Source organism: Chrysochloris asiatica, unplaced genomic scaffold (genome assembly GCF_000296735.1).
Source record: "Chrysochloris asiatica unplaced genomic scaffold, ChrAsi1.0 scaffold00098, whole genome shotgun sequence".
Taxonomy (NCBI): Eukaryota; Metazoa; Chordata; class Mammalia; order Afrosoricida; family Chrysochloridae; genus Chrysochloris; species Chrysochloris asiatica.
The window spans coordinates 1,829,803-1,847,141 of NW_006408616.1; positions in this window are offsets into that span (position 1 = coordinate 1,829,803).

Genomic DNA, 17,339 nt, shown 5'->3' on the forward strand with positions numbered 1-17,339 from the left:
ATATATAGTTCTAGTGTGGCGCTGCAGGATAATGCACTCGACCACAATGCTGGTTTGAATTGCAAGGTCTGTGGTTCAAACCCACCAGCTGCTCCTCGGAAAACCTATACAGGCTTATTATGAATTGGAACTGACTCTAAGGCACTAAATAACAGCAACACTTGTCTATCAGTTTGCAGAGAATGAGTGTTCCAGAATACTTAATTGTGTTCATGAGGAACCTGTACATAGAACAAGAGGCAGTCGTTTAAAAAGAACAAAGGAACACTGAATGGTTTAAAATTCGGAAAGGTATGCACCAGGGTTATATTCTTTCACTATACTTATTCAATCTGTATACTAAGCAAATAATTCAAGAAGCTGGATTACACAAAGAAGAAAGTGGCATCAGAATTGGAGAAGATTTATTAACAACCTATGATATGCAGATGATACAACCTTGCTTGCTGAAAGTGAAGAGAACTTATAATACTGATGAAGATTAAAGACTACAGCCTTTGATATGGGTAGTACCTTAATATAAAGAAAACAAAAGTCCTCACAACTGTACAAATAAATACCATCAAGATAAAAGGAGAAAATATTGAAGTTGTCAAAGACTTCATTTTGTTCGGATCCACTATCAACACTTATGGTAGCTTGTTGTTAGGTGTTGAGTCAGTTCTGATTCATAGCAGCCTTGTGTAGGATTCAAAGCTGATAGGTTTGAACTGCCAACCTTCTGATTCACGGTCCATTACCCATCTTACAGTGTCACACCAGGAGAAATCAAACTGCATATTGCATTAGGCAAATCTGCTACACATCACCTCTTTAAAGTGTTTTAGAGCAAAGATGTCGGTTTGAAGACTAACGTGCACCTGACCCAAGCCATGATATTTTCAATACTTCATATGTATGTGTAAGTTGGACAATGAATAAAGAAGACCATAGAAGAATTCATGCATTTGAGTTATGGTTTGGGGAGAGAGTATTTTAACTACCACAGACTGCCAAAGGAACAAACAAATCTTCATTGGAAGAAGTACAACTAGAATGATCCTTAGAATCCAAGATGGCCAGACTTCATCTCTGATACTTTGGATGTATTATCAGGAGGGACCAATGCCTGGAGATGGACATCATGTTTGGAAAGTGAAGAGTCAGTGAAAAGTGGAAGACTCAAAAGAGATGGACTGGTACAGTGGCAACAGCAGTGGGCTCAAGTGTATCAACAATTGTGAGGTTGGCACAGGACTGGGCAGTATTTACTTCTGTTGTGCCTAAGGTCGCTATGAGTCGGTACCAACTCAACAGCACTTTCCAAAACAACAACAACAACAACAAAAAAATATATATATATCCCACTCTTCCTCCTACTCAGCCTGTGTCTTTTTCCTTGTATCTACACACAGAACACTGCTGTTCCAAGTTTGTGTATTTATCACTACCTCTATCTCCTTTAAACCTTGCATACCTTCCTGTGTCTTCACTTGTCTTCATTACTCTTCTGCCAACTCCCCTCTTTTTGTATGTTGACCTCCCCCTTCTTGTATATTGCCTTCTCCATCCCCGGAGTTAACATGTGTCTACCTCTAACCAGTTAATTACTCTCCCTTTTCTCCCACCCCAGGTAACCATCAAAGAATGCTTAGGTATAGGATTTTATCCTTGTCTTTGTAGAAAGCTTGATTATGATATGTCTTGGTGATTTTCTTTTGGGGTCTATCTTTCCTGGGGTTCTTTCAGCTTCTTGAATGTTTGTCTTCTCTTCCTTCAAGATGTTAGGGAACTTTTCTACCAGAAGCTCTTCAGCTATCTCTTCTGTGGACTTCCGTGATTCTTCCTGTTCTGGAATGCCAATAATTTTTAAGTTATTCCTCTTCATGTTACCCAGCATGAATCTTAGACTCTCTTCAGATTTCTTCCTTTTTTCTGCTTGCTCTTCTATCTTAGCAGTATTGAGACATGTGTCTTCCAGCTCGCTGGTTCTGGCTTCCATTCCTTCCATTCTACTTCTTTGCCCTCTCGGTGTATTATCCATTTCTGATATTTTATTATTAATCATCTGGACTGCTTTTTGCAGGTTTTGGATCATTTCCAATGTAGTATCTATCTTGTTTAATTGCTCCTGTAGCACTTTCCTGACTTCTTCCTTATGTTCCTCCACCCCTTTTCAGAGCATTTGAATTTGTTTCCATATCATTCTTCTGTATTCCTTCTCAGGCAGATCCAGAACCTGGTCTTCTACTGGAAAGTCTGTGTCTGCTTCCAGCTCATTTGTCTCAGTTACTTTTTTCTGGTTTTGGACATGTGTTGAGATTTTTCATTGTGTTTTCTTGGACCTTTTCAGCAGTTATGTGGGTTTTTAATGCTTAAATGGATGTATGCTGCTTTGTTATTAAGCTTACTGAGTGTCTCCTGGTGGATATGATCTGGAGATAGATTTCCTTTTTCACATGTAATGCCTAGCAGCTGGTTTTGGCTCTTGTCCAGATGGTGGGGGGTATGAGACCAAAAGGACCAAAACCAGAAACAGTATAGAAGCAGAGACAGAAACCACCAATCAAAAACAAAAATAAAATTGTGATTAACTATCCATTGGCCTTTGCTGTGCAGGCAGGGTTAAAAGTCTTGCCCAGGTTAATTTAAGGAGCTCTGGTAGCATAGTTGTTATGAACCCGGCTGTGAACCGCAAGGTCAGCACTTCGAAACTATCAGCTGTTCAGCGGGAGAAAGACAAGGCCTTCTGCTCCCGTGAAGATTTACAGCCTCAGAAACCCTGTACAGGGTCGCTGTGAGTCAGAACCGACTCCACGGCACATAACAACAACAACAACAGGTCAACTTTGGGACTGGGTCCCAGAGTCAGATGTCATAAGAAGCAACTTGCGAGTTTCCTCTCCATGCCGTTGGAAAACTGTGGGTGCAATGCTGGATCCTTTTGTGGGTGTGCTCCCGCCCGCCTGAAGGCATCTGGGCTGGACAGTGAGGGTGCCATCGAAGTGACGAGGGAAGATACGTGAAAAATGAAGAGTGAAAGATAAAAAATTGGTCACACCTCTCCCTGTAGCTGCCCAGCGACTTTTAGCACTGGGTCACTGCCTCTGCTTGGCTGCAGCCCTGCCCTCCAGCTTCAGGCCCTCTGGCTGCGGGGATGGATTCAGCTGGGATCGATTCAGAAATCACTGTATTTTGCTTCCACAGGCAGATTTCTCCACAGGTGGGCACTGGAAACTGCCACCCAGACCCTTAAACAGTATACAAAATACCACAGCTGTTCTGTAGATGGCTCCGTCTCTGCTTTTTTTGGGCTTTAGCAGAGGAAATTTCATTATCTGTCTCTATTTACCTGCTCCCAAACCAAAAGTCCGAATGTTTAAGTATAAAAACCTTTTCTTGAGTTTTTATAATAATGGTCTCATGCAATATTTGTCCTAATTTGACTAATAAAGTTTGACTAATTTCACTCAACATAATGTCCTCCAGGTTCATCCATATTATGAGGAGTTTCACAGATTCACCGTTGTTCTTCAGTGCTGTATAATATTCCATGGTGTGTATGTACCAAAGCTTGTTTATCCACTCTTCCATTGATTTAGACTATCTTCATCTTTTTGCTATTGTGAATAGGCTGTGATGGATATGTCTACTTGTATCCTGGCTCTTATTTCTTGTGGATATATACCAAGTAGAGGGATTGCTGAGTCATATGGTATTTCTATTTATAAATTTCTGAGCAAGCACCATACCATTTTCCAGAGTGGTTGAACCATTTTACAGTCCCACCAGCAATGTAGAAGGGTCCCAGTCACTCCATAACCTCACCAGCATTTGTTGTTTTCTGCTTTTTTGAACTTTACTATTAATGCTATAGTGAGATGATAGTTCATTGTTCTGAGTTGCATCTCTCTAATGGTAATGATTGTGAACATTTCTTCATATGTTTATTGGCTGCCTGAATGTTTTCGTTGGTGAAGTGTTTGTTCGTGTCCTATGCCTACTTCTTGATTGGGCCAACAATATTTTCCACATTTTTTTTAATGGTTTAAAAAGATGGATAATATTTTTGTAACATGGAATTATATTAAATTCATACTTCAGAGTCCATTAATGCAGATTTATTGGAACATAGCACACTCATTTGTTTACATCACTGATAGTTGATTTCACAGTATAATGGCAAAGTTGAATAGCTGTGACAAAGACTTGCAAATCCTAAAATATTTACTATCTGGCTCTTTACAGAAACTTTACCTACACTTAACTCTAGCAGGTCTGTTGCAATCTGTGTTCCAACAACTAGATTATTAAATATTTGTTAGAGAAAATGCACCAGTTATATATAGATTGGTGCCTTGATACATTTTGGAAACTCAACATTACTTGGAAATCCTTCTAATTTTCCTAACCAGTTCTTGTGCCTTTTTTTTCCCGCCTTTCACTGCTATTATCTGGGAACCCAAGAGTGAGTTCCCTGGGCCACTTCAGACAATTCTGTTTCCTACAGTCCAACATACAAGGTAATTTTTAAAATCTAATCATTCGATTACTTAAAATATTTTAAAATTCAAATTAATTTTTAAAATGTACCATCTAGCCACTTAATAATAAAGCAAAAGAATACATGATAACATTTTATCATTATAATTTATTTATATCAGTCTATTCAAGGAAAAATAATACCTAACATTAATAAACTCTTCATCCATTATGTCAACAGGAATATTTTGATGTCCTTGAAAATTATTTGGAAAAAAATTTTTTTTTTAATTTATTAAATTTTAAGTATATTTTTCTTAAGCTTTTAACTTCACTTAAAAATCATTTTATTAATTAGCAATTGCTTTTAAGGGGTATTTGGTTGGTATTTGACCCCATTTAAAATCAGCTAAATATGTCTATCTGTGTATGTATTGAATCTCAAGTTATTTTGAAGGTTAAAAAAACTTCATATGAACCTACTAACATTTCAACTTAAAATCACAAATCTAAATCCGTAAAGCATTTTATATTGAATCATAAGACTAATCAGTTATATATTAAATATACCAAACCCTCTTAAAGCAGCATAAGATACCAATGATAATCAGTGTATTCCAAGATTTACCACCAAATATTAATAGTATGGCTTACTTCACCATCTTAAAAAGGAAATTTAATTTAATGAAATTCTGTATTTTAGGGAGGGCCATAATTTTATATATATGAAAATGACATTGTAATAAAAGTACATTTTCAGAATTTGGCCTGCAGATTACTTTAGTGTATGGATTACTTTGATCTAAGGATAACTTTTATTGCCACTGGTTTTAAGTCTGTCAGAAATGAGATTATCCCACCTATTTTGAATTGCTATAAGTAATATTTACAAAAATTCTCTGAAAATTGCTAACTGGCAAAATTAGCTTATGTTACCTTATGACAATTACATGGTTTCTCAATTTTTAGCATAGTACATGGGACAGAATATATTCTTAATAAATGTTGTTGGATATCAATGCTAAAAGTATTATGTGCCCAATCATGTTTTATTCTTCTTAAAGGTGTTATGAATCACACAACAGACCATTTCTGTTTCTATATCTTAGTGTGATCGCAAGTTCAACATATTAGAATTATTGATTATTAACGCATTCTATAGAGTAAAACAAATCGCAATCCACCTGAACTCTTGGGGGCATAGTTAGAGCCTATCTTTTGATTAGAATAAAATGCAGGCATACAAAAATGGTGTGGTGCTGTGGACTAATGTCTCAGACTGCAAAGTCCTTTGAACTGCAAGGTCAGTGGTTCAAGCTCACCAGCTGCTCCTTGAAAACCCTATACAGGGTCTCAATGGGTTGGAATCAACTCGACGGCACTTCACAACATACAAAAAGAGGAGGAATTGTTAGCAATTATCATTAGACAAACAAGACTCCAGGAATCGATGGAATACAAATTGAAATCATTCAACTAGTTGATGCAACACTGGAGGCACTCACTGCTTTATGTCAAGAAACATGGAAGACAGCTACCTGGCCAACTGATTGGAAGGGATCCATATTTGTGCCCATTCAAAAAAAAGTGACCCAACAGAATGCAAAACTCAATGAACAATGTTATTAATATATACAATTAAAATGTGTTGAACATAATTGAAAAATGATTGCAATGGTACATTGACAGGGAGTTGCCAGAAATTAAAGTCAGATTCAGAAAAGGACATAGAATGAGAGATATCATTGCTGGCATCAGGTAGATTTTGAGTGAAAACAAAGAATACCAGGAAGATCTTTACTTGTGCTTTATTCACTATGCCAAGGTATTTGACTGTGTGGATCATTACAAACTATGGATAGCATTGCACAGAATGGGTATTCCAGAATACTTAATTATACTCATGAGGAACCTATACATAGACCAAGAGGCAGTGTTTAACAGAAAAAGGGGATACTGAATGGTTTAAAATCAGGAAAGGTGTGTTGCAGGATCATGTCCTTTCACCATACTTACTCAATCTATCTGAGCAAACAATCCAAGAAGCTGAATTATGTGAAGAAGAATGTAGTATCAGGATTGGAAGAAGAATCATTAATAACCTGAAATATGCAGATGACACAACCTTGCTTGCTGAAAGGGAAGAGAACTTGAGACACTTACTGATGAAGACCAAAGACTACAGCCTTCAGTATGGGTTATACTTCCATGTAAAGAACACATAAATCCTCACAACTGGAGCAATAAATAACATCACTATAAATGGAGAAGAGATTGAAGTTGTCCAAGACCTCATTTTGCTTGAACCCACAGTCAATGTTTCTGGAAACAGCAGTCAAGAAATCAAATGATGTATTAATGCAAATAATTAAGCAACTCTGCTGCGTGAGACCTCTTTAAAGTGTTGAAGAGCAAAGATGTCAGTTTGAGGACTAAGGTGTATCTTACCTAAGCCATGGTATTTTTTTGCCTCATATACAAGTGAAAATTGAACAATGATTAAGGAAGAATGGATACATTTGAATTATGGTGTTAGCAAAGAATATTGAAAGTACCACCACAGACTGAAAGAAGAACAAATAAATCTGTCTTGAAATAAATACAGCCAACATGCTCCTTACACATAAGTATGGTGAGACTTTGTCTCTTGTACTTTAGACATATTGTCAGGAGGGACCAGTCCCTGGAGAAGGACATGTTGTTTGAAAAACTGGAGGTTCACTGAAAAACAGGAAGACCACCCTATGAGATGGATTGACGCTGTGGGAGCAAATAGGCTCCAACATAACAACATTTGTGAGGATGGGGCAGGACTGAGTAGTGTTCCATTCTGTTGCTCATATTGTTACTATGAGTCAGAACCAACTCAATGGCACCTAACACAGACAACATTTTTAGACACAATCTATCACATCTACCCTCTGTACAAAATGCACTCACCTTCCTCTTCTGAAAATCTCAATGTATTACCATGGTGGTTCAAAGTCCAGGATCTTGATCATCTATCAGGTCTAGATGTGGATGAAGATCTTCAGGCTCTTCTCATCTTATATTTGCGGCTTATGAACAAAATGAAACTGCCATAACCTCTCTACTCCACCATACCCAGCATATACTTGTGAGACAGGGAAAGGATAATTGAGAGAGACACTCGTGTTGCTAAAAAGGCAGGAAATACAAGGCACGTAGTAGTTTCTGGTCCACAACAATTCTCAAATCTGACCTGTATATGTCACACATTTTCCAAACATCAAAAACAGGTCCCAGTTCTGTTTTCTGAGAGTTTTCAAATCCGTTCTTCTCATGATTCTTAGTTTTGTCCTCTGAGAGATGTTGTCTCTGCCTGTAAGTAATTCTTATAACCTGTTTCTTCCTTTATAAGTTGAGAACCCAAAGATTTATTTTTAACTCTGTTTCTCAGTATAGAGCAACAGTGCTTTTGTTTGGACAATTCTCTTAAAAATTTGGGGAATTTTATATAAATTTTCTTGGTGCTTACTCCATGCCTCAAAAGTCATACAGAGTTGCTTTTTTTTCCAAGACAACTTTCTGTTTAGGGTATGGACACTGCCATGGACAGTGCCTTAAGATTCTTTAAAATCTTTTCATGTACTATATGATCTACAAGAGATCTCCTTAAATCTTTCTGAGGTAATAACAGAGTGTCTTGTGGTTGCTCCCTTAACTGGATCTTGACCCATGTTTTACAGGCAGAACAGTGTATTTGAACTTTGCTCCAAGGACATTTCTTTGCGATTTTAATTTATTTTTGTTGCCGGTTATCATAGGCCTTATATGCATCCTCTAAGTTCTGCTTAAAAACAGAATAGTTTGCCTGCCCCACCTTTCCCTTGTAACATTATATGTTGTAGGGAAAAAAAAGGTACTTTCAGTATTCTGCCTGGAAATTTCCATAAACACACCCATTGGTTCAATGAGTACATTTTCTCTTCCCATTTACTACAAATTACAGTTCTGCTACCACATTCTTAGGGCTCCACCTTTCCACTCTCCAATAATAATTTTCTCATTGCCTTTCCAGTTCTCAACAACTATTTTTTGCTATTACTCTAGTCTTTGTCAACAGTCTGCTCGTTGCTTTTCCAATCTTCCCTAACAACTGAGGAGTCCAACTGTTGTAATTTTTCAGGCCAAACCATAGGCAATTAAAAGGCTTTGCCTGGTTGGCTCAGGAAAGAGAGCTGCCATTCCTCCCCCAGACTTGGTGCACAGCCAGCTAATTGTCAGTTTCTACAGTTATTTTACTTATCTGCATTTCTAGGCCAGGAACCTCCATTTAGAGGCTCTTTCAAGGCTCCTCTGCTGAGGTTTCTTTATAGGGGGCAGGGGGTTGAACTTGGCTGAGGGACTTTTCTCCACTCTGACAAGTAGTTTTCCACTCCTAGACCTTTTCCTTCTTCCTCCCCTTGACTTTTCAGGTCCATAAAAAGGCAGGAGGTTTCCGTTTATGTTTTTTGGCAATGAAATGAGTTCCCCGAATTTGTTCTGCATGTCATGTGACTCTTTCCTGGTGCCTTTCTGTGGGGAAAATTAGAACACTGGGGGAGTTGGCATTTTTTTCTTTTGCTTCTTGTCTGTTCTGTCATAGTGAGTAAAGTCTTGATTGTTACTTTCAGTTTAGTTCCTTGCCCACCTTGACACCTGGCAGCTGGACCCAGTTTCCTTACTGTCCCTCATTTCTATGTCCACCACTCAGTCCCAAAGACAATTGTGCATATGTTAAGGATTTTGATATGACCGAAATCCATGCTCAGTACCAATTTCTGAGTTTTCTTGTGCTGAGTATCAAACTATCTTAAAGCATACTGACTTTAAACAGCATTATCATTTCTCATGTTTCTGTGAGCTGAATGAGTTTAGCTGAAAGGTACTTCTACCCATGTGTTATTGGTGAGGGCTGCTCCACAATTTCGGGATCTTGGGACAAAGGTGATTAAAGCACCAGAAGCTTTGTGCCTGCAGCTTTTTTTTTTATATTGCTCCTTGAATAATGAATACATAATGGCAATGATATAGAACACTGGAAAATTGGCTAAGACACTGGAATGGGAAGATGACACATAGAAATCTCTGACAGGTAGAAATCTTAGGGTTGATGAATGCAAAGATAAGGGATTAAGGAAATATCAGTCCTGAGTCTGTTATATGTAAAGATAAAAAGGCTTAGGAAAAACAAAATGTGTAAGAGTATCATTTAAACTGTAGAAGATCTATTACCAAGCTAAAAGATGCAGATTAGAAAAAAGCTAGCTATAGAAAACATTTTTTAAAGAACTGTGGAATTTTTAATAAAGAATAGAAATTAGGTGATATTAGGAATTACTTTAATTCTCTTAAATGCGATGATATGTACTAGTATGTACAAGAGTGTCCTTAATCAATCATAGGAGATACATGCTGAAATATTTAGGAGTGAATTTTCATGATATTTATCTGTTAATTACTTCCAAACTATTCAGGAAAAAAATATAAAGAGATAAATCAAATGTGACAAATATTTGCAATGAACAATTATTAGAACTAGATGAAAATATTTGAGTTTTCACTGTACTCTTCTTTCAACTTTTTTGTTTGAAATTTTTCAAAAATAAATTGGTAGAACAAGTGAAGATAGGTTCACAATCATTAATCACTGTTGCTGTTGCTAAGTGCCACTGAGTCAGTTACAATTCATAGCTACTCTGAAGAGGTTTTCCAAGAAGCCATTGGTGGGTTCAAACCATAGACCTTGGGTTAACAGTCCAGTGCTTATCCTACAGGACTACACCAGGACTCTGCATGAAATATTAGAGAAATGTATAATAAAACTACAGTGAGATACCAAATCATCCCACCAATAATGGCACTAATTTACAAAAACTGAAAAATGTTGGTGAGGTTATGGAGAGATAGGAACTTGTAAGAATGTAAAATGGTACAGCCATTATGGAAAAGGGAATGGTGCGTCTATGAAAACCTAGGAATAGAGATATCATCTGATTCTGCAATCTCTCTACTTGTTATGTATCCAAGAGACCTAAGAATTGAGATAGGAATCAATATATTCACACCCGTGTTCCCTGCAGCATTATTCATAATAACAAAAAGATGGAAACAACCCAAGTGTCCATCAGTAGAAGAATGAATAAACAGACTTTGGTAAGCACACACAGTGGAATTTTGTTGTTGTTGTTAAGTGCCTTCGAGTCGATTCTGACCCATAGCGACCTTGTATAGGGTTTCCGAGGAGCAGCTGGTGAGCTTGAACTACCGACCTTGAAGTTCAAATGGCTTTGCAGTCTGGCGCATTAGCCCACAGCGCCACACCAGGCCTCAACATGGAATATTGTTGTTGTTATGTGCCATGGAGTCGGTTTTGACAAATAGCAACCCTGTACAGGGTTTCTGAGGCTGTAAATCTTTATGGGATCAGAAAGCCTCATCGTTCTCCCTCGGAACAGCTGGTAGTTTCAAACTGTTGACCTTGCGGTTCGCAGCCCGATTCAGAACCACTACACTCGCTACCAGAGCACCTTAATGGAATATTAAATTAATGAAATATTAAGCAATGCTAAATAAAGAATCTGCAAAACGTCTTATAACACTAGGCCACTATTGTAAAAAGTCAAGAAAAGGTTTTCACATTAAAATAACCATTCGGATCTATCTCAACAGTTATTAAAGTCTATCATTTGTTAAGTCTAAAAAAAAAAAATAATAATAACCATTCTTTGATGATTACCAGGAGTGGGATGGAAGGGAAGGTAATTCACTGGCTTGAGGGTTGTTATTGGTGGTGTTGTTACGTACTGTAGAGTCAATTCTGACTCATAGCGACCTATGCACAACAGAATGAAACACTGTCCAGTCCAGCCTCACTATTGTTGTTAAGATTAAGCCCATAATGCTGCTGCCACTTTGTCAATCCATCTCCTTGGGGGTCTTCCTCTTTTATGCTGACTTTGCACTTTACCTAACATAGTATCCTTCTCCAGGCACCAGTCCCCCCTGATAATATGTCCAAGTATGAGATACAAAATCTCACCATCGTGGCTTCCAAGGAACATTCTGGTTGCACTTCTTCCAATGCAGACTTGGTCGTTCTTCTAATAGTCTGTGCTAATTTTAATATTTTCCAACACCATAACTCAAATGCATCAATTCTTCTATGGTTTTCCTTATTCACTGTTCATCTTTCACATGCATATGAGGTTATTGAAAATACTGTGGCTTGGGTGAGGTGCACTTTAGTCCTCAAACTGACATCTTTGCTCTTGAACACTTTAAATAGATCTTGTGCAGCACATTTTCCTAATACACTATGTCTGATTTTTAGACTGCTTTTCATCACTAAGTATTTTAAGTCCTCTTCCATTTCAACAAGCAAGTTTGTATCATCTGCTTATCGCAGGCTGTTACTGAGTCTTCCGCCAATCCTGATGCCATGTTGTTTTTCATATCACCCAGTTTATCAGATTATTTGCTCAGCATACAGAATGAATAAGTATGGTGAAAAAAACACACCTTTCCTGAATTAAATTATTCAGTGTTCCTTTGTGTTGTTCTACCTACTACTGCCTCTTAGTTTTTGTACAAGTTCCTCATGAACACAATTAAGTGTTCCAGAATACTCATAGTCTGTCTGCAATATGGTCCATAGCTTGTCATGATCCGCACATCAAAAGCCAGTGTATAGTCAATAAAGCACAGGTAATCATCCTTTGGTATTCCCTGCTTTCAGCTAAGATCCATCTGATGTCAACAATGACATATGCCTCATTCCACGTGCTCATCTAGAGGGTAGACATGTTAATTTGGGTTAAGGGGAAGATGGTGGTGGTGGTGATATGCCATGGAGTCAGTTCTGACTCATAGCAACCCTGTACACGGTTTCCGAGGCTGTAAATCTTTATGGGAGCAGAAATCCTCATCTTTCTCCTGCAAAACAACTGGTAGTTTCGGACTGCTGACCTTGCAGTTCACAGCCCGATTCATAACCACTACACTACCAGAGCTCCTTAAGGTGGGGAAGGTAATATGTGATAAAAAGGAGATTGGCCAAAAAAAAAAAAAAAAGATGGAGCTAGGGGCAGACACTGGGAGGAGTGCAAGAATTAAGCCAACAGTGGTAAATACTGTCATATACACAATCCTGGAATAACAATGATCTGTGCAGAAATGCATGGATAGACACCAGGCCTAATGGGTGTGATAGAGTGGGAGTAAACCCACAAATATGTGTAGTTTTCACAGAAAATATTTGTCTTTACCTTTGCTTTTACCTTTACCTTTTCATATAGCCATGAATATAGGGGGCAATATTATGAAACTTCCTTAGATATAAACAAACATCTTGAAAGAATGAGTTGCTGAGCCTGGGGACTCAGGACCATTGTGTCAGAGGATACGCTGATTAACTGGCATAACAGTCCACAAAGACAATGTTCTATGTTCTACTTTGGTAAGTAGCGACTGGAGTCTTAAAAACTCATGAGCAACCATTTAAGGTGCAACTACTGGTATCTCCATTTTCAGAGGAAAGAAGAGTGACAAAAATTCAAACATACATGGAAACAATGAGTCCAATGGACCATGGGAATATCAGTTTCTGTGACCTTGAGACCAGAAGAACTGGATGGTTCCAGACTTCCAGTATCAACTGCTCTGAAAGAGATCACATTAGAAAGTCTTGGATAAAGTGGGAAATGTGAAACAAAACTAAAAGTCATTAAAAAATAGACCAGAGTTACTGGTTGGATAGAGACTAGTGGAACCCCAAGACTATGATCTTTAGTCACCTTTCAGGTCTGGAGCTGGACTCATCCCTGTGGCTCAATTTTTAGCCATGCAATATGTAGGTTATGGGGGGAGTAACAACACTAATAAGGTTTACACTCCTCAACTGTTTGAGATGAAATCAGCAGCATGTACCCAAAGACAAAGTTCAGAAGGGTTAGGGAAGAAAGAGGAATGGAGGAATGAAAACAAGAAACACAAGGAGGAAGTGGGATAAGTGGTGTTACATTGAGGGGATTGCAATCAATGACATAAAACAAAATGAATTATTGAATGTTAAACTGATGATCTGCTCTGTAAACTTTCACCCAATTCACAGTACAAGGTATTTTTTTAATTTTGTAAATAGGAATATCATGATTCAGCAATCCCTCGACTAATACCTATCCTAGAGAAATAAGAGCCATGGCCTGAATATAATATGCACATCACAGCATTATTCACAATTGCAAAAAGATTGAAACAATAAGTACTCAACAATGAATGAGTGAATAAACAAACTATGGTACAAACACAAAAATAATGCAATACTATACAACGTTAAAGAATTCAAGGATGAATCCATGAAAAACTTCATGAGGTGAATGAACCTAACAGACATTATGTTAAGTGAAATAACTCAATCACAAAGGACTAATAATGTATGAAACCATGATTATAATGAGTCAAGGAAAGATTTATGCACAAAAGAAACTTTCTTTTGATGGTTATCAGAGGGGCACGGGAGAAAGAGGAAAATCACTAATTAGAGATTGGTGTTATTTGCTATTGAGCCGGCTCCGATTCATAGAGACCTTGTATAAGTTTTCCAAGAAGTGACTAGTGAGCTTGAACCGCTGACCTTGGAGATCAAACCAACCTTGTGGTTGAGTGCTTATCCTACATTACCACAACGTGGGTGCTGGGAATGGCAATATACAATAAGGAGAAGTTCCACACAGCATAAACAAGGCAAAGGAAGACACTGGGAGACACGTGAAAGTGAAAGACAACGATGATAAATACTATTACATACTCAATTTGGCAATAATATAGTAATAACAAACAATAATCTGCAAGTGGATACATAGCTTGACCCACAAGCTGTACAGATGTGGTATGGCAAAAGGGAGTATACCCACAAGCATATACAGGTTTGGCAAAGAATACTTCTACATATATTTTTATATGTGTTATAAATAGAGAGGACAAAGTTATGCAAACTTCTCAGTTATACCCAAATATCTTGAGAGATCGAGGCTTGGGTTTTAGGGTCATTGTCTTGGAAGACATAAATCAATTGGCATAGCATAGTTCACAAAGACAATGTTCTGTTTTCTATTATGGTGAGTGGTAGCTGGGGTCTTAAAAACTTGCTAGTGGCCATCTAAAATGCAATTATTGGTGTCTCCCTGGCCAGGGCAAAGACAAGTAAAGGAAAATATCAAAAAAACAATTAGTCCAAATGACCAATGGACCACAGAAACTTCTATAACTTTGTGATCAGAGTAACTAAATGGTGTCCAGTGACTACTCTGATTGAGATTACTATAGAAGGTCCTGGACAGAGTGGAAGGGAAATGTAGAACAAAATTCAAATAATAAAAGTCAGACTTATTGCTCTTATAGAGGCTGGTGAAACCCCTGAGACTATAGTTCTTAGACAACCTTCCAACATGCAACTGAACTCACCAGTGAGTATCACCTTTTAGACAATGCACAGTTCTATAAAGTGAACAGTAACATCCATGAGAAATATAAACTTCAGAACAGTCAACCACATGAGATCAGATGGACAGCATTTCTCCAAAAACAAATCTCAGAAGTCAGGACGAGACAGGAAAGGCAGACAAATGGAAATGAGAACTCAGAGAGGAGACAGGAAGAGTGTTATTATGTTATAGGGATTGCAACTAAAGTCATGAAGTAAAATGTGTATAGACTGTTGAATGAAAAACTAATTTGCTCTGGGTTGTTTAAATTATTATATATTCCTGAGTGTTTCTGTGTACACCACACACACACACACACAAAATAACAAAACAGGGAATGGAAGCAAATACTGCTGAATGATGATGTACGGAGGAGATTGTAATCATTGCAATGAAACAATGGTATAAAGGTGATGTTCTCCCATGTAAACAATCACTCAGTTTACAATAAAAACTAAAAACACACACACACACACACAAATTTGCACTGTAGACTTCCACACAAACCACTATAAAGTGTTCTAATATGTAAGACTAAAGGAAGGAGCAGATCCATGAAATTAGAGAGAAAAGGAAAGGATGTTTTATTTTTTTTAAATGGATTGTAATGAGAATGCTTTAAAGACTAAAATAAAAGTTATTTTACTATATGGATGTTTTTGGGTTTGTTTTGGGGTTTGTTTTTGTTTTTGTAGTTGTTATTGCAACTCTATCTCTGCTTCTCTGTTTTTAGTTTTGAAAATCTGTTTTTCCATATCAGGGTTGGTTCAGTCTAGGTGATACTATTATGTATATTAGTCTCAGGGAACACCATGGTTAATTGGTTTAATATAGTCCATTAAAAAAAAGTTCTACATCCTACATTGGTGAGTCTCGTCTGGGATCTTAAAAGCTCCCGAGTAGCTGTATAAAGTGCAGCTATTGATCTCTCCATGTGTGGAAGAAGAGTGATTGGAATCCCTTAGTCTAATGGAACATGTGAACATCAGTCTCCACAACTATGAGATCATCATAACCAGATGGTACCTGGCTACCACTACCAAATGCTCTGAAGGGAATCATGTTAGAAGCTTCCAAATAGGGTGGTAGAAAATATGGAACAAAACTTAAATATATTTGAGGAAAAAAAAGACCAGACTTACTAGTCAGAAAGAGATGGAGGAACCTGAGACTATTGCCCTCTCCCACCCTTCAGGTCTGGAAAGGAACTCACCCTCTTGGCCCAATTTTTAGCCAAGCAGTAGATAATCATATAGGGGGAAGGGGACAACAACATTAGTAAGGTATGCTCACCATGGAATGGTCAATCATTCAAAATCAAAAAGGCAACTTTTACTTAAAGACAAAGTTAAGAAGAGATGGGAAAGTGGGTGAAATGGAAATAGGAACCACAGGGAGGAAGGTGATTGTAATCATTATGATGAAACATAGCATATGATGTGCTGAAATGTAAAACTGATAGTTTTGTCTGTAAACCTTCACTCAAGTCACATTAAAAAGTTGTTTTGTTTTGTTTTATTTATTTATTTTAAAGAAAGCCCTTTAGTATTTTTGTAAGGTTGGTGTGTTGTAGTGAACCATTTAATATGTCTCTTTTAGTCTTTGTAACTTCCTTGGACTCTCTTCCTGATGGGTATGGATGGGTGAGAGAAGGTGGGAGAAAATGCTGATAGGATGACATAATTCAGTTGTGGATGCTAACAGAGTTAATTGTGATTGAAAAAACATGAAATTCTAGTATGGCTCTAAAATGAAGCAATTTCGGTGCTGTGAGTAAGCTGTGTGTACTCCTTTGCTTGATTAATCAAGCTTTCATAGCCTTGTGCATCAACAGTCCAATTTTGTGTGAGTGAAGAGAATCCTCAGAATGACATTGAACTGTGGATTTGGGACTTGTTAGCCTCTACAACCGTGTGAGCCATTTCCTTGATAGCCTGTGAGTTCTGTGAGATGTTGCAGCCATTGAATTGTGGAACCTTGGAATATTGGGGAGAATAAATATTGAGGGGAGGAGTAGTGGTTAATATCAGGAATTATGGAGTGGGATAGCACTTCAAGAAATTCAGACACTTGGAATGTCTTTAACCTCCACCTCATAGGAAACAGATCTGTGCTTGTCTTTCTAAAAGAAACTATTGTTGCAGTTGGTCTGGTTTTTAAAATTTTTTAAAATAATCTGTTTATATAAAAATGACCTAATCTTGCCATCATGTTGGATGAGCAGTTTTGCTGGATATAGAATTCTTGGTTGGCATTCTTTTTTTTCCCCCCCAAGTTTCATATATGTCATTCCATTGTCTTCTTGCATGCAGTTTCTCCTGAGAAATCAGCTTTGTCATACTAATTCTTCTTTGTAGGTAACTTTTCATTTTTCCTAAACGCTCTCAGGAT